Raw genomic sequence first — 7,111 nt, forward strand, 5'->3', positions numbered from 1 at the left:
TATTGTACAACTTTGACCTTTAAATTCCTTATTACCACTTCTGTTTACCACCAATTTTTGGTCGCAAACCAAATGGACCGTTTTCTAGTACCATTATTTTCACACCAACTACTTTGGAATGAGTCTCCTTCTCTTGCGTCCCTCTCAATTCTCATTTTCAAATTTACTTTAGTGTATTTTTTTTTAATTTAAAAAAAATTATTTACTTTAAATAAGACAAACAAATCAAATAAAAAATTGACGATTTGATCAATTTAATCGCTAACTTTTTTTGAAAAACAATTGGTTAATAATACTTTATTCATGCAGAGGTACTAAAATTGTCTTTTTATTATACTGAATTGAGATGTGTTGTGGTCGTAGTTTAATTATTGAGTGTTATCCATCAAGGTATTAGCTGATAAAAGTATCATGGAGGCTCTAATATTGAGAGTCAAATTGTATTTAACTCCTTTTATTAAAAGAGTAAGTTAATCCATGTACATTAGATAGAAGAGTAAATTGATCATTTTTATTAAAATGATTCATCTTTTTTTGTTGTTAAAAACTAACGTGGTTGACAAAATAATCAGGCAATACCTTATGTTGATTACATGGATCAATTTTTAATAATAATGGATGAATTTTTTTAATAAAAGAACTAATTTACTCTTTAATCGGACCTACAAAGACTAATTTATTTATTTTTTTAAGTAGAAAATATAAAATACAATCTGACCAAGAATACAAGAAGATACTTTTACTGATATTATTAGGTTGAAGATGATGCTTCCGTGTTGTATTGACGATAACGATGAAGTTAATCAATACATTGTATTTGTCAAGCAAAATTAATAATATAAGAAAAGTATTCCAATTTGGTAGATTTGAAAAAAAGGAACATGGTCGACATGAATTTCTTCGGTGGAAGGATTGACCCACCATAGATTGGGAACTGCCACTTGACTGCTACTAATATCTGCATTTCCATCTATATATGTATGTATATATATATGCTGGAACCTTGTTATTACATAAAAATACAGGACGACTTCATTTTCTTCTTCAATGGCAGTGTCAGAAATCTCGCGATGTACTTATCATGTATTCTTGAGTTTTAGAGGTGAAGATACGCGGAAAAGTTTCACGGATCATCTTTACACAGCTTTGGTGCACTTAGGAATTCGAACATTTAGAGATGATGAGGAAATCGAGAGAGGGAATAACATAAAAGATGAAATTGAAAAAGCAATACTACACCACTCCAAAATTTCTATCGTTGTTTTCTCAAAGAATTATGCTGCATCCACATGGTGTCTTAACGAACTTGTAATGATATTGGAGCACAAGAAATCCTCTAAACATATTGTGTTGCCAGTTTTCTATGATGTGGATCCCAGTCAAGTCAAGAACCAGACGGGAAGTTATGCAGAAGCATTTACCCAACATGAACAAACTTCGAGTCCATGGTACAAAGATGGAGGAATGCTTTAAAAGAAGTTGCGGATATAGGAGGCATGGTTCTACAAGACAGGTACGTTATACCCATAATCAAGTTCCATATGGTTACTTCAATCCTTTTCATTAAGACTTGATAGAGTAGAAATAAAATTAATAGAAAATATTGTTAGGTAGCGTTTGGAAATTAAAATGGTTACTTCAATCCATTTTAAAGGGTTAATTATAATTCAGATTTTAAATTATTTCTCAAGCATTAAAATGTTTTAATTGATTTATTAAAGTATTAGTATTGTATCAACAAGGTCTTTCTATCAAACAAATCATCACCTTAAGCATTAAATGTTAGCTCGAATCTAATGTGGGATGTTTTTAGAACACATAGATCAAGTTTTAAATACGTTTGCACCTATCACATGAACAACTTGGATTTGACGAGTTGAAAACAAAAAAAAAAGAAACTCTTGAATTTAATGACACTATTTTTGGTTTTCTAAGACGTCATTGTTGGTAATCAAAAGAATATTTTGAATTGTGGAAAATCCTCTAACCGTTGCAGAAAACATTTTTAGAATATTTTCAGTTAGGAAAATCCTTTGCTATTTTTGGAAACTAAAACTATTATTTTACCATTTTGCCCATCAAAAAATAGTATAAATAGGAGGCGGTTCTCCCACCTAACACAACAAGAGAAAAACAACTTCGCTATGGTCTCTAAATTCTAGTGTTCTGCAAAATTACACGAGATGGAAATTTTGTCTAAGAGATTAGGTTTTAAGCGGGACTGTTTGTGACCCCTTTAATCTTTCTTGGGAATTGAAAATTTTTTCCGGGAAGAGTAATGTCAATCCTGTTCCACCTTCTTTATTCGGGTGTATGAATATTGGAGTATTGTGTTGGGGGGTAACGTCCACTACACGATTACATCAGTCAAGGCGAATTTATCTCTACTGCAGTGGCTCTTCCACGACACAATGATTCTTATTTTATTTACATTCAGTTTGGTCTCCTGTAACAATTCTATTTTGCAGTACTATATTTCCAACAATCATATCCAAGTTATTCGTGTAATAAATCTACACATATTCAAAATATTACAATGAATAAAAAATAAATATATAAATTCATGTAAATAACATGAATTTATTAAACTTTCACAAAGAGAAAGTTGCATAAAAAACAAATATATAAATTCATGTAAATAACATTAAATTTTATTTTGCTTTATTTGATTTGATTTGATTTTGAATGTAATAATTCTATCTTATATGTTGAAATGTTGAAATGTTGCATTAGTTTCTTATTTTTTCTTGAACATATAATCTCATAAAAACAATCAAAATATATGCAAGAACAGAGAAAAAACATTAGTAACATTTACATAATTTCCAAGATTTTACCATTGATCAGTTGTATTTTTTAAATTTGCAGGCATGAATCACAATTCATTCAAGATATTGTTAAAGAAGTTCAAAATAAACTTCATCTTATTTCTTTGTATTTCCCTCCTTATTTAGTTGGAATAGATCCTCTCGTGACACAAATTAATCAATGGTTAGAACAAGATGGAGCAAATAAAGTTGGCATTGCAAATATTTGTGGCATCGGAGGCATTGGGAAGACAACCATTGCTAAAGTTGTTTACAATCAAAACATCCCGCGGTTTGAAAGTTTTAGTTTCCTTGCTCATGTTAGAGAAACAAGTCAAGATTGCAATGGCTTAGTTCGTTTGCAAAGACAACTTATTTCAGATATCCTTAAAGGAAAATCATATAAAATATACAATATAGATAATGGAATTAATAAGATCAAAGAAATTGTACGTTGTAGAAGAGTTCTTCTTGTTCTTGATGATGTTGATGAATTGGAAAAAAATAAGAAAATTAATGGGAACTCAAATTCCTTTTCATCCGGGAAGTAAAATCATCATAACTAGTAGAAATCGATGCCTATTGAATGCACATTTTATAAGCATTATGTTTGATTTGGAGGCATCAACTAGTTGTGGAGGCTTAAGCAAGCTATTTGAAGTAAAAGAGTTAGCTTCAAGTGAATTGCTACAACTTTTTAATTGGTATGCTTTTGGTCATAACTCTGTGCTTGAAAGTTCAATGGCATATGCAAGAAGTTTAGTGAAACACTGTGGTGGGCTTCCGTTAGCTCTTCAAGTTTTGGGCTCTTCATTATCTAGCAAAAGTGTGAGTTCTTGGAAAAGTGCATTGGAGAAATTGGAAGAAATCCCTGACAGCAAAATTCAAGAGATTCTAAGAATAAGCTATGATTCTTTGGAAGACGATCATGACAAAAATTTATTGCTTGACGTAGTTTGTTTATTCATTGGGAAGGATAGAGATTACACGACTACAATTCTAAATGGTTGTGATTACTGTTGACACCATTTTTTTGATGGAAGATGGGGTCGACTTGGGTTTTGAAAAATGAAAACGAAAACGGGAGTCGCCACCAATCTTTTTTGATAAGGTGTGATTGGATCACCCGAAAAGTGGTTGTTTTTAATAAAAGGTTTGATTTTATTAAAACAACAAGTTTGGTCTACAAAATCCAAAAAAACGGGTTCGGGAGTCGGTTATGCACGAGGAAGGATTAGCACCCTCGATACGCCCAAAATTGGTACCCAGATGATTACTTAATGTCTTAGTGTCGAAGATTGAAAATTTTAAAGAAATTTAAAATACGATCCTTAAAAAAACTCGTACGGTATGGATTTAAATTCAATAGGATATTTGGCAATTTGGTTAAACGAGAAATTGAAACCCAGCACCTTAGGGCACGTTCCTCGAATTCCCAAACGCAAAACATTGCCTTATTTTGAAATTTTTAAGAAGGATATTAAGCCATTTGGTTGAACGAGAAAAATCGACACCCAGCACCTTAGGGCATGTTTTCTCGAATTTCTAAACGGCAAAACATTGCCTTATTTTGAAATTTTTGAAAGGATATTTAGCTATTTGGTTGAACGAGAAAAATCGAAACCCAGCACATTAGGGCACGTTTTCTCGAATTTCTAAAAGCTAAACATTGCCTTATTTAGAAAAATTTTCCTTTTTTGAAGTATGGTGTTAATATACATAATGGAATAATAAATATGACAATTTGAACAAAAATAATATAAGCAAAAATGAATAAATAAATAAAAATCAATCATGTATATACCATAACGAATAAATAAATAAACAAACTAAAACATAAAAAATGGACATATAAATAAGGACATAAATGAAAGAAAAATTAAAGGAAAATATATGAAAATTATAAAATATAAAATATAAAAAAGGTAAGTACATATAAGGGAAATATGTATGTATATGCATAAAATTATGGAAATATGAAATATATATATATGTATTTTAAAATTATTAAATATAAAATTTTATGTAAGTGTGGATATACATGTATATGTATATAAAGTATATATAATAAGGAATATGCAAGCATGTATATATATATGAAAATTAAAATATGAATTTAAAGATATATATATATATAATAAGACATAAAATATATATGCAAGTAAAAACGTATATAAAGATATATATATATGTATATATATAATAAGATATGAAGTATATATATGAAAATTAAAATGTTTGTGAATGTGTAGATATGTATGTAAGTTATGAAATAAAGAGGTAAATTTGTATATACATAAAAAAAAAGAGTAAGAAGAATATGTGTATATATATTTAAAATTATGAAATATAAAATGTGCAAGTGTGTGTATATAAAGTATAAATAATATGTAAGTATGTAAATAAATAAATATAAATTATAGGCGTATGGATCCTTTATAAAAATGTATGGTGGATATAGACGTGTATATATATATATGTGCAATTATTATAATGATAATAATAATAACAGCATCATTAAATTTGTCAATTTTAAAAATAAACTAACCAAAATAACGAAAAGGGACTAATTTGAACTTAAAACAGAAATCTGGGGGAAAATCGCAAATAAAATAAGAAAGGAGTGGCCAGTGACCGAAATAAAACGCGCTTAAAGCGCAAGGGACCTGTTGAGAAATATTCCCTTTCACTGAAACGCTGCGTTTCGACCGAGGGGGGCATGGTCTAAGGACCAAATCGAAATACAAACTAAATTCACAGGCCGAATAACAAATAACCAAAAAGGATCAGATCGGCTACTGCACAAAAGCGGAGGGGCCTATTGCGCAAATAGCCCCTTTGACGAAAACACGCGGATCCCCTGGGTCGGATTGGGTCGACGCGCGGGTCAGGGTGTGTCAAAACGGCGCCGTTTTGTGTTTACTATAAATATTAAAAAAAACCCCAAAAACAAATCAGTTTTAGCATTTTTAAAAAAATAGAGAAAGAGCTCTCTCCCCTCTCTCTCAGGCCCCAAGTCAGGCCAAGGGTTCCGGCGATCCTCCGCCATTGACGGCGTCGCGCCGGCCACCGTACACGGTGGTCGGAAAATTCAAAGGTAAAATTTTTCTCTCCTTTTTCTCTCTTTTATTTTATATTATTGATATCTAAAATAAATGAAAAAAATAAGAGATAAAAAAATGCGAATCTAAGAAGAAAAAACCTTTAAATTTGCTTTTTTTGTTTTTTTTATTTCTAACGTTCGTAGCAAAACGAAAGAAGAGAAAACTCTTCTTCTTTTACAGCAAACTCGGCTTTTTTGCCGAAAAGGAAAAAAAAGAATCCAATAAAAATCCCCCTCTTTTTACAGTGATCAAGCCCTTTTTTATATACCCATTTGTGTACATTTTTTTTACACACTGTCATTTCTCTTCTTTTCATTGCTGTTGTTGCTGCTTTCTTTACTCGTTTGCAGGTGGGCAGTTGGGCAATGGCAGAAAGCAGGTGAACGGCGGAGCAGAGGAGTTGGTGAGAAGGCCCTAGGTGCGGCGCACCTAGGGTTGCTGCTGCTTTTTTCTTTTTCTTTTCTGAACATGGGTTAGGGTAGTTGGGTGTATTGGGTTTGGGCTTTTAGATTTTGGGTTTGGGTTAATTAGGTTTGGTTGTAATTTGGGCTCTGCTGGTTGTGGGTTAGTGTTTAGGTGGGTTGGTTTGTAATGGTTTTTATTTGGACCATATTAGGCCCCGGGTAAATTTGGGCTTGTACAGCTGCCCCTCTTTGCTCGTTGTCGTGTAATGAGAACAGGGCAAAGACCAAGAAAGACCAAATTTGCCCGGTCTCGCTGAGTCTTTACTTTTTGGTGCCTTTCTTCTTCAGGTAGCTTCATTTCAGTCCACTTTGTCTTGTTGCGTCGATCCTCTCCACTGCAACTTCAAGAAGAGATATGACTTGTGGCTTCAATCTAATCTGCTGTAACTTCAAAGGGGGACGAGATTTGTGGTTTTAGTTTGCTCCACTGCTACGTCAGGGAGATAGGATCGGTTTCTTTTGTCTGCTCCACTGTAACCTCAGGGAGATAAGATCTGAAATCTTCAACTTGCTCCACTAAGACTTCAGGGAGATAAGGTTTGATCCAATTCGACCTACTGCAACTTCAGAGGTATATGATTCATCATTTTCATCCACTCCACTGCAACTTCAGAGAGACACGATTGGTATTTTTCGTCTGCTCCACTACAACTTCAGGGAGATAAGATCTGAAATTCTTCGGTCTACTCCACTGTAACCTCAGGGAGATAAGACCTTATGCGATCTACTCTGCTGT

The 7,111-nt window shown here is 32.5% G+C and overlaps 1 pseudogene; it reads left to right on the forward strand.

Annotated features, from left to right (window-relative positions):
* The first annotated feature begins 1,008 nt into the window (after positions 1-1,008).
* On the forward strand, positions 1,009-6,762 carry LOC107932325 (disease resistance protein RPV1-like; annotated as a pseudogene).
* The last annotated feature ends 349 nt before the right edge of the window (positions 6,763-7,111 follow it).

This window comes from Gossypium hirsutum, chromosome D03 (assembly GCF_007990345.1).
Source record: "Gossypium hirsutum isolate 1008001.06 chromosome D03, Gossypium_hirsutum_v2.1, whole genome shotgun sequence".
NCBI lineage: Eukaryota > Viridiplantae > Streptophyta > Magnoliopsida > Malvales > Malvaceae > Gossypium > Gossypium hirsutum.